Source organism: Podarcis liolepis (assembly GCF_965112155.1).
Source record: "Podarcis liolepis genome assembly, chromosome: 2".
In the NCBI taxonomy this organism is placed as follows: domain Eukaryota; kingdom Metazoa; phylum Chordata; class Lepidosauria; order Squamata; family Lacertidae; genus Podarcis; species Podarcis liolepis.
In genome coordinates, this window is record NC_139555.1 from 11,050,406 (window position 1) to 11,068,273 (window position 17,868).

The window sequence follows — 17,868 nt, forward strand, 5'->3', positions numbered from 1 at the left end:
TGGTTGCTGTGTAAGGGAGTTTCTTCATGTGCACCCAGTCGCGGTCAAGAGGCATGGTTGCGGAGACAGTTCTTCACAGGCTCACCACCAGGGATGATAAGATGGCTGTAGCAGTTGCCCTGGCTTATGTTGTTTGTGCCTTGGTAGTGATGTATGGAAGTGAGAGCAGGACCATAACGAAGGCTGATCACCAAAGAATTGATGCTTTTGAATTATGGGGCTGGAGGAGACTCTTGAGAGTCCCATGGACTGCAAGAAGATGAAACCTCTCCATTCTGAAGGAAATCAGCCCTGAGTGCTCACTGGAAGGACAGATCCTGAAGCTGAGGCTCCAATACTTTGGCTACCTCATGAGAAGAGAAGACTCCCTGGAAAAGACCCTAATGTTGGGAAAGATGGAGGGCACAAGGAGAAGGGGACGACAGTGGATGAGATGGTTGGACAGTGTTCTCGAAGCTACCAGCATGAGTTTGACCAAACTGCGGGAGGCAGTGGCAGACAGGAGTGCCTGGCGTGCTCTGGTCCAGGGGGTCACGAAGAGTCGGACATGACTAAACGACTAAACAACAACATCGCGACCACCTCTGGTTATTGGAACACTCCTGCTCTACTGCCTGACTGCATGAACTGAGCACCGCAGTGTTATAGCCGGGGGCAAGGGCGCAGAACAGTCATGTACATGAGGAAACCAAACATTGTGCCAAAGTGAGAGAGTGCACAGAGTTTGAGAAGTTAGCTGTTGCCCTGAGATATGTACATATGTGTGTATGTGTGAGAGAGGGCTGTGTGTGTGTGTGGGAGAGAGAGGATGTGCCCTGATTTGTACCTCTGGCAAGCATGTCTCAGTCTCCCCACCGCCACCTAAATAAAGCGGTTGGGTTCTTTCCCTCCTCCATGTAGGCGATGGTTGTTCTAGAATCCAGCTGCAGCCCCACCTCTCTCCCCCTTGCGGCCCACACCCTCGCACAGTCTTGCCTGGTTTCCCACGCCAACTCTCACTCTTCTCTCCTTGGTGTCCTGGCCCTGACTCACCTCTCCACAACACCCCCAGGGCCCGTAAGCACAACACCTCTTGACAGGACGACGTGAATGCTGCATTGTCTGTCCTAAAAGCAGCGGGGTGGGGTGTGTGTGTGTGTGTGTGTGTGTGTGAGCGGGTTGGATTGGGTGTGGGCTTTGACATTTCTGGTTCGAATCCAGCCAAACAGGAGGTGGCGGTGGCAGGGAGTTTTGTGTGTTGGGTGGTTCCAAGGACTTGTGAGAGAGGGAGAGACAGGGGGGTTCCAAGATGGAGGGACTTCGAAAGTGGGCTGGCCAGCGCAGAGTCCCCTCTGCCAGGATAACATTTCAGGGAAGTGAGGGCAGGAGGCCGGCGGATGCAGCCAAGCCCTCTGAAGCGGTGCCATGCAAATCCTGACTTTGGGAATCATCAGCAAAACAGCCTCGCCTCCCTTCAAGGCGTCGGGCACCACCCTCCTGGCTGCCGAAGCCACCGGACTGGCACCTCCTGTTTCCGTGCCTGCTCTTGGACACACGCCTGAGGGAGGAGGAACGGCACTCACCCACCCATACCAGGTGAGCCAGTTCGTATCCCTGCTGGCCCTACCCGCCCTGTGAAATCCCTTATTTGACCCCAGCGTGGGGATGGGGTTTGCCACACCTGCGCACACCGCACCGTTCTGGGCTCACGCCTGGAGTGAAAGAGGAGCTGGTGTGGAAGCACAAGCTGCGCTTCTGTCTTTCCGGTGACTTGTGCCCTTGTGAGATACACACACACACACACATATATACATACATACAGTGGTACCTCGGGTTACGTACGCTTCAGGTTACATACGCTTCAGGTCACAGACTCTGCTAACCCAGAAATAGTGCTTCAGGTTAAGAACTTTGCTTCAGGATGAGAACAGAAATCGTGCTCCAGTGGCGTGGCAGCAGCGAGAGGCCCCATTAGCTAAAGTGCTGCTTCAGGTTAAGAACAGTTTCAGGTTAAGAACAGACCTCTGGAATGAATTAAGTACTCAACCCGAGGTACCACTGTATATGTGTGTGTGTGTGTGTGTGTGTATTTTTTATCCCAACAAATGCTTGGTGTATCAAATCCTTATACAGTGGTACCTCGGGTTAAGTACTTAATTTGTTCTGGAGGTCCATTCTTAACCCGAAACTGTTCTTAACCTGAAGCATCACTTTCGCTAATGGGGCCTCCTGCTGCTGCCGTGCCGCCGGAGCACGATTTCTGTTCTCATCCTGAAGCAAAGTTCTTAACCCAAGGTACTATTTCTGGGTTAGCAGAGTCTGTAACCTGAAGTGTATGTAACCTGAAGCATATGTAACCTGAGGTACCACTGTACGGCTAAAGGGTGACCTTCCCCAGTGCCGTTTGTCATGATGTGGTTCCAGTTTGTAGGTGGGGACTCCTTACAGAAGGGCTTTCCTTTTCACCCAAGTACAGTATCCGCATGGTATAAGACAGGGATAGGCAACCTAAGGCCCGTGGGCCGGATGCGACCCAATCGCCTTCTCAATCCGGCCCGCGGACAGTCCAGGAATCAGCGTGTTTTTTCATTAGTTGAATGTGTTGTTTTATGTAAAATGCATTTCTGGGTTATTTGTGGGGCCTGCCTGGTGTTTTTACACGAGTAGAATGTGTGCTTTTATTTAAAATGCATCTCTGGCTTATTTGTTGGGCATAGAAATTCGTTCATTCCCCCCCCCCCCCAAAAAAAATAGTCCGGCCCCCCACTAGGTCTGAGGGACGGTGGACCGGCCCACGGCTGAAAAAGGTTCCTGGCCCCTGGTGTAAGATAATGTGGACATGAAAAGGCAGCTAAATAGTTGAGGACTCCAAGGAACGAAGCCCACCGGGATCCACACGTTTCCCTTAACTGGGCAGGGGCTAGTTTGCGCAGTGGCGGCTGGCCACGGAGGGCAAAGGCCGAGAAGGACCCTCAGCAGAATTGGTGCCACGGTGGGGGCATGGGCATGCAGTGGAGGCAGGGAGAAGGCGCTTCCTGCCCTGCCACGCTGGTCAAACAAAGTCTGCTTTCCCTCACTTGGGCAGCAGCCCTGAGCTAGGGAAGGCTAGTCTGTTTGTTTTTGTATTTATTTCACTGCGACCCACATATACGTGGTCGTGTGCAAGTGAGATGTGCACAAGTGTGTGGTGCGTGTGTGTATGTCTGTATAAGGGGAGCGATTTAGAATAGGGGAAGTCTAACTTTTAACTTTAAAAAGAGAAGACTCTCCCAAAGTCATGTCTGGCCCTCACTGCTCACTGCCCTCACTGCTCTTGACTGTTTAAGGGCTAGAATGCAGCAGCAGCAGCAGAAGCAGAGAAAGGAGTTCTGTCTGTGGCTGCTGCAGGGACTTGAGGAAGGGGCAGGTGCTGAACTAAGCAACACAGCACAGCAGCAAGATGAAGGAGTATGAGAGCAGTTTTAACCTGATCCCTTGCGCCTGTACTAGGACTCAGCCCCTGATCATGTAGTATGAAAGGGCCCCTGAACATGCACAGAGTGCATCTTCCCAACTGCCAGGTTTCTTGAGCTCAAAATGTGGGGTCAACGGGTGTGATAAGAAGGTGGACATGAACTCCAAGACCTCTTGCTTTGAGAAATCAAACCTTAATGTAGGTCTGGAGATTTCCAGGTGCAAGAGTCTTGGTGGACATGTCACATGAATGAAAGGCTGAGCTATCAATTTAAGCTTGGGTGCTGGAAGGGAAGAGAGCTGCTGATGGCTTATCTAGCGACTGAATCTCTTGGGATGGATGGGGAAGAAATGCCAGGCTGAAGAGCTCCAGAATCTTACGCAGGGTAGGCTTGGGGCATTTTAATGGTTTTGCCAGTGTTGATGCCAGGATTTTCAGGAGTGGCCCCCAAGTCCCTGAATGCTGCTGAATCCTATTGTGTTCCTATATTACTCCATGTGCTGCAAGTCCAAGGCTTTCTTTCCCAGCTTGTCACTCATCCATCCTGTTCCCTTTTCTTGCCTTCTTGTACAAAACGGGTTCATTGGAACTGTGTGTGTTAAGCCAGATGCCTGTGCAGCAATTTCCCCTCCCCTCCCAATGCTAAGGGGATGAGGGGGTGCGAAGCGGGTGGTGTGGTGGGGGGAAATGCAAGGCTTGCTCAGACTTTCCTGCTCTGCCGTCTGCGAGACAGGCCTCAGCTTGCTAGCCATAAAAAAAGTGAGCTAATTCGGTCATGGAAAAAGGTTTGGGATTTTTTTCTGTCTCTCTCTTTTCTGGTGGAAATACCTTAAACATAAGTGTGATATTCAGGCAGTAAATGGGGGCTTTGTTCGCAAGCTGGAGCCAGGAGGCCAAGGGGAAGGAGTGCTGGAGCTAAATTCCCCCCACCTCACCTCACTCCTCATCCCCCCCCCTTTCTCAAATAAAGTATCTGAAATGGTAAAGTTTGATAAAAAAGAGAGAGAGAGAGAGGCCTGGAAGGCTGCAGATGAAGGGGGCTGGGTGGGAACAACAAAGAAACATTTAAAACGAAAACAAAATCCAAAGTTTCTTCCTCCTCCTTAACTCCAAGCCATGCCTATGAGGCCCAGGGTTAGTTCTGGTCCTGTGGGCAAGTGCCCTATTTTACAGAGAAAAGTCCTTTATTGGAAGATGCCCAGTGGTCCAGGTCCTGTGTGAAGATCTGAAAATAAGGGAGGGGCCTTTCAAAGTGGCCCATCAGCAGTTAATTAGCACCTTTGCAGCAGACTGAAGAGGCACACAGGTCACCACTATGAAATGCACTATGAGATGCATTCTATTTAAATTATAGCCATGACTTCCTCCTCTGCGCCAATGCATATAAATCAACATAGCTGCAAATTGGAGTCCTGTTGTTTCCTTAGCACATTGCATTTCCTGTAAGTGGATGCCCTATTGATGATGATGATGGTGATGATGATAATATACCATCTTTCATTTCTAGAAGACATACAGAGGCACTGTAGTTCTGGAACCTATTGCCCAACCCAAGGGCTTGCAGGACAGAGAAGTCTGAACCATCACCCAACTTTGAGGTGGGGAGCTAGTATACGCCTTACCCTGGGCCCCACTATTTTCCAACTTTCCAGTGAAAGAAAGGGCTGCTGTCCTTGTTGGCTTTTTAGACTATGGCAATAGTTGTGTTGCTACTACCCCGTGTTTAGGGACGCGGGTGGCGCTGTGGGTTAAACCACAGAGCCTAGGACTTGCCGATCAGAAGGTCGGCGGTTCAAATCCCCGCGATGGGGTGAGCTCCCCTTGCTCGGTCCCTGCTCCTGCCAACCTAGCAGTTCGAAAGCACCTAAAAGTGCAAGTAGATAAATAGGTACTGCTCCGGCGGGAAGGTACACGGCGTTTCTGTGCGCTGCTGTGGTTCGCCAGAAGCGGCTTAGTCATGCTGGCCACATGACCCGGAAGCTGTACGCTGGCTCCCTCGGCCAATAAAGCGAGATGAGCGCCGCAACCCCAGAGTCGGCCACGACTGGACCTAATGGCCAGGGGTCCCTTTACCTTTACCTTTTTCCCGTGTTTAAGCATTTTTCCAAGGCTGCATTTCCCAGAGTTCCCTGGAAGCATGTGAGGGGTTCCCGAATGAGAAGGTGAGTGAGGGTGAACAAACATCCCTCTGACAACTTTGTTGTGGCTTCCAAACCTCTCCATCAATGCAGAGCCGCCAGGGAGCTTTTGGCTGAGTTCTGAGAACAGCAGTGGGAAACTCCAGCCCTACAGATGAAGACATGGCTAGGTGCAAAAGCGGGTTGCAAAGGGTGGCATTTAGCTGATAGTCGGAGCTTGCAAAGCCCCATGCACAGCGCCGTGAACAAAAACCAAGGCACTTGTGCCATGGGTGGGAGAGATAAGGATGCGGCCTATGACCAGATCCAGTCACCGAAGAGATTCTAAGAGATTCTAAGAGATTCTAAGAGGTCTCTCAGTTCAGGACGGGTCTCCTGCAGGCCTCCCCAATGCTCCGTTTGAATTTGATGTGTGCACAGGATTCTTGACAGCAGTTTCCTTGGCAGATGTGGCTGAGTAGCAAGCAAATCAAAGGGATCCCTAAAGAAAGGATGAAAACCGCCACTCTTAAGAACAGTTCAAGTGCCTCACTCCTACATTTTTGATGCATGCGGAAGCGAACATGCACTCATGAATGGCCAGAGAGGATGCATTGGGAAAAGGCACATGTTCTCTGATTTACCTGAGCCTCCTTTTGTATGGTGGGTAATTAACATCTTCATCCTGCAGCTAATGGGTAGGATCCATTGTAGCACTATGCACAAGGTTTTCTGCTTGCACAAAATGGGGTTCTCCTCTCTCCTGCCCCCCTTCTGTTCTAGGGCTTCTCCCAACCCTCTGGAGCAGTTTTGTGGAGGGCCTGGGGCACAGGCCAGCTGGGGCAGGGGGGTCCCATTGCACAAACATAAATCCTTCTGCTGATGGGACATGGTAGCTTAATACAGCCCAATATCTGCATATTCTTTCCTTTTCTTATTAATGTTTTTAATCCATTTTGAAACAGTTTTCCCTAACTAAACAATACACCTTGTCAAGTATAAGGAAAGCAGGAAGCAATGAGGCAGTGTCGGCACAGGGTAAGATGAAAGAAATGTCTCCATTTTCTGCCATAACCATTCGTGACAGAACAGGATGGGATTATATGAGTAGCCCGGTTAAACAAAATGTTCGAAATGATTAACTTTTTGGTTACTGGGTTCTTCAAATTGAAATAAAATGACATATTATCAAATCTCAGTGAAGATTTGTACCCCTTTTATTCTAGCTTCATGTGAGAGTTTCAAATATTCCTTGTTGCTGTAACACATCAAACTTGTGGCTTTGAAGAGAAACAAGTTCAGGACTTATCGGCATTGTGAAGTTGTTGTTGTTTAGTCGTTTAGTCGTGTCCGACTCTTCGTGACCCCATGGACCAGAGCACGCCAGGCACTTCTGTCCTCCACTGCCTCCCGCAGTTTGATCAAACTCATGCTAGTAGCTTCAAGAACACCATCCAACCATCTCATTCTCTGTCGTCCCCTTCTCCTTGTGCCCTCCATTTTTCCCAACATCAGGGTCTTTTCCAGGGAGTCTTCTCTTCTCATGAGGTGGCCAAAGTATTGGAGCCTCAGCTTCACGATCTGTCCTTCCAGTGAGCACTCAGAGCTGATTTCCTTCAGAATGGAGAGATTTGATCTTCTTGCAGTCCATGGGACTCTCAAGAGTCTCCTCCAGCACCATAATTCAAAAGCATCAATTCTTCGGCGATCAGCCTTCTTTGTGGTCCAGCTCTCACTTCCATACATCACTACTGGGAAAACCATGGCTTTTACTATACGAACCTTTATTGGCAAGGTGATGTCTCTGCTTTTTAACATGTTGTCTAGGTTTGCCATCGCCTTTCTCCCAAGGAGCAGGCGTCTTTTAATTTCAAAGATCAAACTCGTGGCTTTGAAGAGAAACAAGTTCAGGACTTATCGGCATTGTGAAGTACCAAGGTTTTAAAAATCAAGTGCATTTTGAGTTCAGTGGAACACCAGTGGGTGTCAGCTGTTGTGATTATTATTTTGGTAACCTTAGTACAGTTGGTTCATCAAGATGGGCTAGGTAGCTACCAACTTGAGATATACAGATTATAAGAAAAAGCCATGGTCACATTTATTGGTTTGTCAAATCAGATGCACGAGCGGGTAATTGGCCAGTGTGGGGTTGGGCATTTCAGGAGTGCAAAGATTTTTATTTGTGGTCAGGCCTGTCGATTAACTGACACGGTGGTGATGCTAATGAACAGTAATCTGCCATTGTATTCAGTGATTGTGACCTGCTATTGAGGCAGGCAATGTGGTGCCCTCCAGATTTTGCTGGACTTCCAGTTCCCATTGGGCCCCAGACAGCATGGGCAGTGGTCAGGTACGATTGGATTTGCTGTCAAATAACATCACATTGTGGCTATGCTCTACAGTATTAGTTGGCTGATGATCTGTTAACACTTGCATCTCTTGGAACAAGTTCGCTTGCATTGTATAAGCCCGGAATGGTGCAGCCATGGGTTGGTGCTGTACTGATGCCACTGCCAAAATTCTGTGGGATAGCAGATGTGGGATAGCAGTTGCATCATCAGTAGCATTGCTGGGCAGATCCCAGCTGGGCTTGTTTGTTTGTTGTATATATATACCGCCCTTCTTCATAAGATGTCAGAGCTGTTCACAGAATAAAAATACAGGATAAAAACAAGTAAATAAGTGAAACAAAGCAGCAGAACAGACCCCTCCCCCCGTCTCATAAAAAGGTAAAGGACCCCTGCCAGTTAAGTCCAGTCGCAGATGACTCTGGAGTTGCGGCACTCATCTCGCTTTACTGGCCAAGGGAGCTGACGTTTGTCCGCCATTATTATTGTTGTTTAGTCGTGTCTGACTCTTCGTGACCCCATGGACCAGAGCACGCCAGGCACTCCTGTCTTCCACTGCCTCCCGCAGTTTGGTCAAACTCATGCTGGTAGCTTCAAGAACACTGTCCAACCATCTTGTCCTCTGTCGTCCCCTTCTCCTTGTGCCCTCCATCTTTCCCAACATCATGGTTTTTTCCAGGGAGTCTTCTCTTCTCATGAGGTGGCCAAAGTATTGGAGCCTCAGCTCCAGGATCTGTCCTTCCAGTGAGCACTCAGGGCTGATTTCCTTAAGAATGGATAGGTTTGATCTTCTTGCAGTCCATAGGACTCTCAAGAGTCTCCTCCAGCACCGTAATTCAAAGGCATCAATCCTTCGGCTATCAGCCTTCTTTATGGTCCAGCTCTCACTTCCATACATCACTACTGGGAAAACCATAGCTTTAACGATACGGACCTTTGTTGGCAAGGTGATGTCTCTGCTTTTTAAGATGCTGTCTAGACACATTTAAAAGGCTGTAGAATATCCATCAGCCCAAGGCCTGCTTGAAGAGGAACATTTTCGTCTGGCACCTAAAATATATATAGTGAAGGCAGTAGGCGAACTTTCTTGGGGAGAGCATTATACAGATGGGGGGCCACTACAGAGAAGGCCTGTGTTGCCACCCTCCGGACCTCACATGGAGGAGGCAAACGAAGAAGGGCGTCAGATGATGAATGCAGGGTCAGAGGTTGTTTATATGGGGGAGATGCAGTCCTTCAGGTATTGTGGTCCTGGGCAGTTTAAGGCTGTGTAGGTCAAAACCATCACTTTAAATTGGGCTTGGAAACTAATTGGCAGCCAGTGCAGTCAGACCAGAATCAGTGTGGTGTGCTCAGTGAGCAACCTGGCTGCTGAATTCTGCACCAGCTGAAGCTTCCAAACCATCTTTGGAGGCAGCCCTACGTATAACATGTTGCAGTAATCCAAGCTAGAGGTTACCAGAGCATAGCCAACAGAGGTTAAGCTGTCACTGTCCAGACAGTGGGCCACTAGCCGAAGGTGATGGGAGGCATTCCAAGCCACTGAGGCCACCTGAACCTTAAGCGACAGCAGATCCCTGCTTCTCCGCTGGGCCACACACACACACACAACCATTGCAGCACACTGGGCAGAGTTGGGGCTTTGGAGAAAGCATGTAAAAACCAGATAATGTACACCCCACAACCCATTCTGGCTTCTGGTTGACTTGCTTTGTAAACCTGTGTGAAGGAGAGGAAGAGGCAAAATGCTGTTGTGCGCTGGGGGCAGAACTATGTCGCAGGGCAGGGTAGGTGTAGAGGAAGCAGCTTTCATACAAACATTGTTGTTTGTTCCCCGTCCTCAGATGCCCCCGGGGCATCTTGCAGACTCCAGCACATAAACCGGGCATTTTGATGTGGCATTCCAGGCGCCAAATATGACTCAGGGCAGTCTTCTACTGCACAAAGCCCTGGGCAGCTTCCAATATATCTCAGTCCCTACCACAGGGCTGGCTGGAGTTATTTTTGCTGCCCTAGGCAAAAAAATTATTTCGCTGTCCCCCTCATCTTGTTGCACAAAGTCGTGTGTGTTTGGAGGCATAAGTATGTTCTGTTATTTGTGGGTTTCCCCCCTGATTACAGTCCCTTTCCCTTGCTCCAGAAGCGAATGGAGGCCATTTGGGAAACCTGTGAAGTTGGGACATACCCTTTGTCCCAAACATCTGGTTGATGGGGGGCAGTAACTGTATTCCTCAATCCATTTCCTTATTACCACTTGAATTCTGCTGCCCCAGGAAGCTGCCTGCATTGCCCTAACGGCTATTGCCAGCTCTGCTCCATCTCAATAGGTTAATTGGGTAAATGAAAACCACAGTTGGGCAAGTGTGTACATCACATAGCTGTTTCTGTAATACCACTAATTATCTGGGGTGAGGTTAGGGTGACCCGATTTAATCAGAGGTGGGGCTCCCTTGGATCTTCTGTACTCCTCTAGATGTGAGAATTCCGTCAGGTGCGCCTCGGGTTGGTGTGGGAAAAGAGGCATCAATGAAAACGAGTCTCTTTCCATAAAGGTGCACACGCCCCACCCACGCTTGCAACAGGTAACCTCGCAGCTGAGGATGCCATTCCATCCCACATGTTTGGGAGGCGGTGTTGGGAAAGTGCCTAGACCAAGCAGTTACCTAATTCGAAGCTCGCTTTTTGGAGCCTGATTTCAAAATGAAAGTCTAGGGAGCTCATGCTAGATCCAGATATCAGCTTCACCCAGTGATGCCATCACGGAACAGAAAATTGGAAGGGAAGGGAAGAGGGACAGAGGCGGTGTTGCCCATGGCACCTGTGCTGGTCCCGTGGGTTTCCGTGAGGCGAGGTCCGAGTCGAGTCCGAGGTCGAGGGAGCAGTATTGAGGCCGTCCGTCAAAGCTGAAGCTGGGTCCAAGGGAGGGAGTTGGGTGAGGTCAGGAGATCCGGCAGGACAGGGTGCAGGCAGGAACAGGCTACCAACAACGTTGCTCCCGCAACTTGGGACTGGGGCTGGCTGGCTTTTATCTTCCCCAAGGCATAGGGCGGCCCCAGTCCACAGGTGACTCGCCTCTCCTGGCCTGGAGGCGAGCACTCCTCCTGCGGGAACTTAGTTCCCTCCGCCTCTTCCCTGAGCCTCTGCAGCTCAGGAGAGGCTGGAGGGTTACTGGACCCAGAGGCAACCTCACCTTCCCCTGACGGGGCTGAGAGTGGAGCACCTGCAGGCAATGGGTCCTCCCTCACCTCAGGAGCCAGAGCAGACTCAGCTGGTGCCTGCACCTGAGGATCCAGCACAGGTGAGGACCCTTCAGGCTCAAGTCCCAGCTCGGGCTCAGCTGGTTCTGGAGGCGGGGACTCCTGTGCAGGCTGGGATTCCTCAGGTTCAGCCTCCGAGTCCGAATCCCAGGCCATCACAGCACCCCTGACCACCATTCAAGGCATCCCAGGGTACCACAGCACACTGGTTGAAAACCAGTGATTTCAGTCTGTAGTTGTGCCCTTAGCGAGTAAAAACAGGGCACAGTGCGAGGTGTGTTTGTCTCTCTGCGCTGCCTTTGCTGCTCTTGCGCTGGAGTTGCTGTGCCACCCACATCTACACTGCTGGCATGATGGTTTGGATTGGCAGCAATCAGGGAGGACTGGCATGGTCTTACTGGTGGTCTAAACAGAGCAACCAATAGTAAACAGCAATAAAAGGGGTGGTGGCCACCCACAAAAATGATCTCTTGGAAGTGACTTACTTAAGGAACTCTTATGAGACTTCCTTTGTTTTCTTCTGCTATGTTTTATGCCACAAAGAGAAATTGGGGCAGTGGCGGTGGGGCTTCCCATCCTCCTGCTATAGCACACAACTAGTTGAGCAGGAAGCATCCCAGCCGAAGGGGCGTACTTACGTGAGAGCTGGTCTGGAAGCTTAGAGCATTGTTGTAAACAAAATCTGGTCTTGTTCCCTTATGGGGAACACAAGAGCCCTTATAGAGTCCTTTGTTGGTTCTCCATCGGTAGGAGAAAATAACAGAGGCCAACCAGAGAATATTGAGAAGCAAAGGACCCAGGACAAAGGTGTGCCTCCCCTTATACAGTGGTACCTCAGGTTAAGTACTTAATTCGTTCCGGAGGTCCGTTCTTAACCTGAAACTGTTCTTAACCTGAAGCACCACTTTAGCTAATGGGGCCTCCTGCTGCCACTGCGCTGCCGGAGCATGATTTCTGTTCTCTTCCTGAAGCAAAGTTCTTAACCTTAGGTACTATTTCTGGGTTAGCGGAGTCTGTAACCTGAAGTGTATGTAACCCGAGGTACCACTGTATAGACATTTTGAAATTCCCTGCCCTGGAGCTCAAGACCACCCCCAGAAACCTCATACATACATCACAGAAGGGGTGTAGTCCAAAGACCACCCCCCTAGATACACCATACCTACATCATAGAAAAGGTGGTCTACAACAGAAATCTGAGTGAAATTCTTATAACAGCGTCAGCCAGGAAATCCCCAGTTCAAACATCACTTTGACTATGAACATACTGGATGCGGCCTCAGCCAAGCATATATTCCCCCCTCCACGCCATTTGCAAACCAGCAATAAGGGATTTACAAAGGCCATGGAGAGCTTTTTCCTCCTTGAATTTGTCTAAACCTCTTTTAAATGCATCGCTGCCTCCTGGGGGAGCTAATTCTGTATTTTTAACTACATGCACAGTGTAAAGAAATGCTTCCTTTCCTCCGTCCTTGGCCTCCCACTGTTCACACTGCATTAGCTCTAGCTTTCCATGCTACTGCTTGCCCCTTCTCTTCTTAAAATCTGCTTAGGCATGTGCTACCGCAGAGCAACCCTGTCAAAGCAGAGGAGAACTCACTTCCCAGGATGAACTAAAAAACTGAAACTGAAAAGGAACACCCACAAGCCAACAGGGTTTCGAAACCTCTTTGGGAGAGGCAATGCAACAACAAGCAAGAACCGCAAAACATATCCTATAGATGTCTTTGACACTCGTACAGTTGCATTCCATGCAGCAATCACGATAGCAGTGAATGCAATATTCACTGAGAGAAGCACTCTCGTTTCCCCAGATTTATAACACTGAGCTTGCGAGAGCTTGAGAAGTGTGGTATTTCAGCAGTAAAGCGTAACAGTCAGGGAAGATGTGTAGATGCTGTACAGCAGCAGGCAGGAAACATGCACAGATTCATAGCACCAAAGAAACAACAGCCCTATGTTTGCACCCACTTTAATTGTTGCATGGTTCGCACTGTTCACAGTAAAATTCTACCAGTGTTCCTGTAGTGCTGTGCATTGTCTGTTCCTGCACCCTTTGGGTTATAGATGCCAGTGTATCTGAGCTGTACCATTAGATGTTTTAGGAATCTGCCGGGGATGGACTAGATGGCCCTTGGGTTCCCCTCCAACTCTACAATTCTGTGATTTATGAACAGATATATTAATTACCCTGCTGGATGAACTTTGAAAAAGTCTACTTTCGCAATTGCTTCTAGCCAAATACCGTTCTGGAATGGTGTAATCATGCAACATGTTATTTTCTTCAGAGATCATCCCTGCCCTATCCCAAGGGCTTACGGCAGGTTACACTGTATCCATATCTAATTTTATCTTGACAACGGTCCCTGGGTGGAGGTGAGCTTGGCAGTGAACTTGCCCAAGGGCACCCTGTGAACTTCACGGCTCAGTTGCGATTTAGGCTTGGAATTCCTGCAAACTTATACAACACTTTCTGCAAGCAATAAAACATAACAAAATTGCAATCAGGCAAGAAAGAGGGATGCAGGGGATATGAATGGCTCTCTCTGCTTCTGGGAGCCAACCTGGGTGTGATGTGTCTCACAGTGCTTATTTCACTTTAACGCAGCCATTGGAGGGGGTGTCTGAAATTGATCGGAGCAGTAGCAGTGCGCAGGGAGTACTTAACCCTTTCCCTGTTGGGAAATAATCACCCCTCCCAGCTGCTTTTGTCCACGTGGGGGAAAAGACCTGTGAATCTTGTATCTTTTCCCCCATGAGTGAGAAGTCTTCACATAATGATCTTGATAGGGGGGGAAATTAGTACCATGCATGGAAAGGGGTTAAGCAGTCCGCCCCCCCCCCCATGCTGCTTCGATCAAATTTGCAGTACAGTGGTACCTCGGGTTACAGACACTTCAGGTTACATACACTTCAGGTTACAGACTCTGCTAGCCCAGAAATAGTACCTCGGGTTAAGAACTTTGCTTCAGGATAAGAACAGAAATTGTGCTCCAGCGGCGTGGCAGCAGCGGGACGCCCCATTAGCTAAAGTGGAACTTCAGGTTAAGAACAGTTTCAGGCTAAGAACGGACCTCCAGAATGAATTAAGGTCTTAACCCGAGGTACCACTGTATGTGTCTATATTGAATTTGGGAAGTGGCTCGCTTACCTCTCATATGATGTGCAGAGTGGCGTCGGTTTCCCCATTTTAGGTGCCAGCTCTGCTGTTCCACTGAAAAAACCAAGAACATGTGCCAGATACTCTTTTCTTACCTATGTGAATGTTAATTATGCTCCCTCACCTTAAAATAAAAGTCTGTGGCTGTGTGATCTCAGGAGTGCCTGAGGGCAAAAGCATTCTGACTAGATGGGGCAGTATTGGATTGTTAAGGTAATTTCCCCACCCTTTTCTCTTTATTATTATTATTTTCCTAAGGGAAAAAAGCTGGGGATCAGGGACAGAGTTGTAGGGAATGTGATGACTTGCCCTTCTTTGAAAACTTAGGACAGGAGTCAGCAAACCTTTTCAGCAGGTTGGGGGGCCGGACTGTATTTTGAAAAAATGATTCAAGAGCACCATGGGCCCAAGTGGCTGCTTACCTGTGTCTTGTGAGCAGCAGGGGCTGGCGGTGGCGGCAAAGGGACGATGAGCGCCGTGTGAAAGGGATCTGGAGAGGAGCTGCTTAAAATGGCGGCCGCTCAAGCACTGCTGCTGCTGCTGCTGGCATCAACAAAGCCCAGCCCCCTTCCTCCTCTAGGCAGGGCAGGGAGAAGCCAGGAAGAGGGAGGGAGGAAGCGCTGCTGCCGCCGTCATGTAAGGGAGAGGGAAAGAACGCGCATGCTGGCGATCCACGTGGCGATTCCCGGACCGTCCGCAAGCTGGATCCGGAAGGCAATTGGGCCTGATCCGTCCCACAGGCCTTAGTTTGCCTACCCATGGCTTAGGAAGTGGCCTCCTCCTCCTCCTCTCTGGATTAGATCAACTCACTTTACCTCAGCCTCAGTTCCACGTCTTTGTGGGTCTAGAATAGTGTTGACCTACATCTCAGGGGATGTTTGAAAGGCAAACATGATAAAAATTGGAGGGTCACATTCAAGTAACTGGATGTTTTCTGGCAGGATACCCCTATTATTATTATTATTATTATTATTATTATTATTATTATTATTATTATTATTATTTCTATACTGCTTTATATTTTTAAGGGAGGGGGGAATTTCAAAGCGATTTACAACCTACATTAAAGTATCAGATAAAACAATCCAGAACAGAACATTACTGAAGAAAGTCAAATACAAATTATGCATTCAAAGCAGCGTAATTAGCAGGAAACTAAAATATCTTCAAGATAATAAAAATAAAACATTACAACCGCAGAAAGCACATTTAACACAGCAAAGTTAACAACAGCAGCAACAACAACAATCTTAAAACATTTCAAAAGAAAACGTCTCTAAAGGAAGTCACATATAAAAGTGCACATTTAAAACAGCATAATTAGCAAGAAATATTATATGAAAATATTATAAGCATAGGACATATCTGCTGCTGTTGCTGCCAGTCCTGGTAGCTCAGTGGCTGTGGAAGTTCAGGCTCGAAGACCTGGGTTTGCACTAAGAGGCAGCCAATATTGTCTTTGTGCAATTCTTGGTTCATCACGGTGTTCAGGTCTGTAAGAGAGCCCTGAACTCTGGCTAAGATTTTGCAGTCTATGGACTGGGTATATATGCTCTCCAGTGGATTCACTCAAGTATAACTAGGTATGTGTTCATGCCATTCAGACCTGCTGGAGCACTTTTGTAGCACAGCACAGTTAAAGGTATTTTAAAAAACAAACAAACATAGAATCATAGAATTGCAGAGTTGGAAATGATTCCGAGGGCCATCGTCCAGCCCCCTGCAATGCAGCAATCCCAACTAAAGCATCCATGACAGATAGCCATCCAACCTCTGCTTAAAAACCTCCAATGAATGAGAGTTCACAACCTGCTTAGGGAGTCCGTTTAGAAGGCATTTATACCTATAGGCATGGTAGAGGCACCTGGGAGTGAATAAGACAGGTTTCGAAGACTCACCTTTAAGCACTATCATGTTCAGCTGTAGCGTGCAGCTGATAGTGTTGCAGTTAGTGGGTTTTCCACCTGCACCCATTTTTTTTGTGGCATTAGGGCATGTTGGCAGGGGTATTTTTCTAAGATACGTCCCTGAAAAATGCTGGTGGACCAAATCCTAGCTGGAGTGGGCATCTGCATAAAGAGGAACTATTGTTTCCTAGAGTGCTCTCTGAATAGATAATGTATGGCACTTCGATGAATTTGCCAACTGGGAAGAGCCAGGTTTCCAAAATACACTCCTAAGTTGAAGGGTAGGGACGCGGGTGGCACTGTGGTCTAAACCACAGAGCCTAGGGCTTGCTGATCAGAAGGTTGGCGGTTCGAATCCACGTGACGGGGTGAGTTCCTGTTGCTCGGTCCCAGCTCCTGCCCACCTAGCAGTTCGAAAGCACATCAAAGTGCAAGTAGATAAATAGGTACCGCTCCAGCGGGAAGGTAAACGGTGTTTCCGTGTGCAGCTCTGGTTCGCCAGAAGCAGCTTAGTCATACTGGCCACATGACCCGGAAGCTGTACACCGGCTCCCTTGGCCAATAAAGTGAGATGAGCGCATAGGCGCCGACTCCATGGGGCTTGAGGGGGCCCGAGCCCCCTCAAAAATTCGTTTGGGGGGGCTCAGCCCCCCCAATAATCTCGGGCGGCGGTGGGCGCGTCCGCGGCTTTTATAGGGCGCCCGGCGCGCACCAGCTCGATAACGGGCACCGGCGCGGCGGTGGGCGCCGGGCCGGGGGAGGGGGGCGGCCGGCCTGTCTCCTTGGCAACCCCATTGAGCAGCGCCGGCTCCCCCGGGAGGGCCATCCCCCCGCGCCGCCGATCGCCAACACCGCCGACGCTGTGGCTGCCTGAGCCCGAGCCTGAGCCCGAGCCCTACCCGAAGCCCGAGCCCGAGCCCGAGCCCGAGCCCAAGCCCGTCAGTCAGTCAGTCAGTCAGTCAGTCAGTCAGTCAGGAAGGAAGGAAGGAAGGAAGGAAGGAAGGAAGGAGAAATGGGGAGGGAGACGAGGGAGGAAAATTGCGCACAGGGTGAAGAAAGGAGAAGGGCGAACGAGACGAGCTTCCAACCCAAAAAAGGGCTGGAAGACTGGGAGGATGAAGGATCGGGAAAGAAAGCGACGCCTTCCCCGCCCGCGACGTCGCCCGCTTGTCATTGGCAGCGCAGCGGGCGCCCAGAGGGGCTGGGCACCGGCGCAGGGCCGCTCCGCAGCCGCGGAGGACAGCTGCGCGGCTAGCAAGGTGTGCCGCGTAGAGCGCGGCCCTTGTGTGGCCCGGTGGCCAGGCAAGCTCGGGCGGGGACCCCCATGCAAATCTAAGACGGGAGAAGAGGGCAGAGCAAAGGGGGTCCCTTCCCCAACCTCCGGCTCTGAGACTTCCCTGAGCCCCAGAAAAGCGAAAGGATTTTCTCTTCTTCTTTTTTTATAAATATTTTATTAAGTTTTCAAATACAAAGTTAGAAACATACACTGAAGAAAAAAGTAAAAGAACAAGAACAAGAAAAAAAGAAAAAGAAGAAAAGAAAACCAACCATTCAACACATTTTTTATATAACTAACTGGACTTCCTCGCATCTCCCTTACCCTGCATTCTTTATAATAAAGATATCAGCAAATTATTACCTTGTTT

The 17,868-nt window shown here is 49.4% G+C and overlaps 1 protein-coding gene across 2 annotated transcripts in view; it reads left to right on the forward strand.

The window, feature by feature from the left end:
• Nucleotides 1-17,868, forward strand: part of RARG (retinoic acid receptor gamma) — a 130,113-nt gene that overhangs the window by 10,975 nt on the left and 101,270 nt on the right. The window lies entirely within an intron of this gene.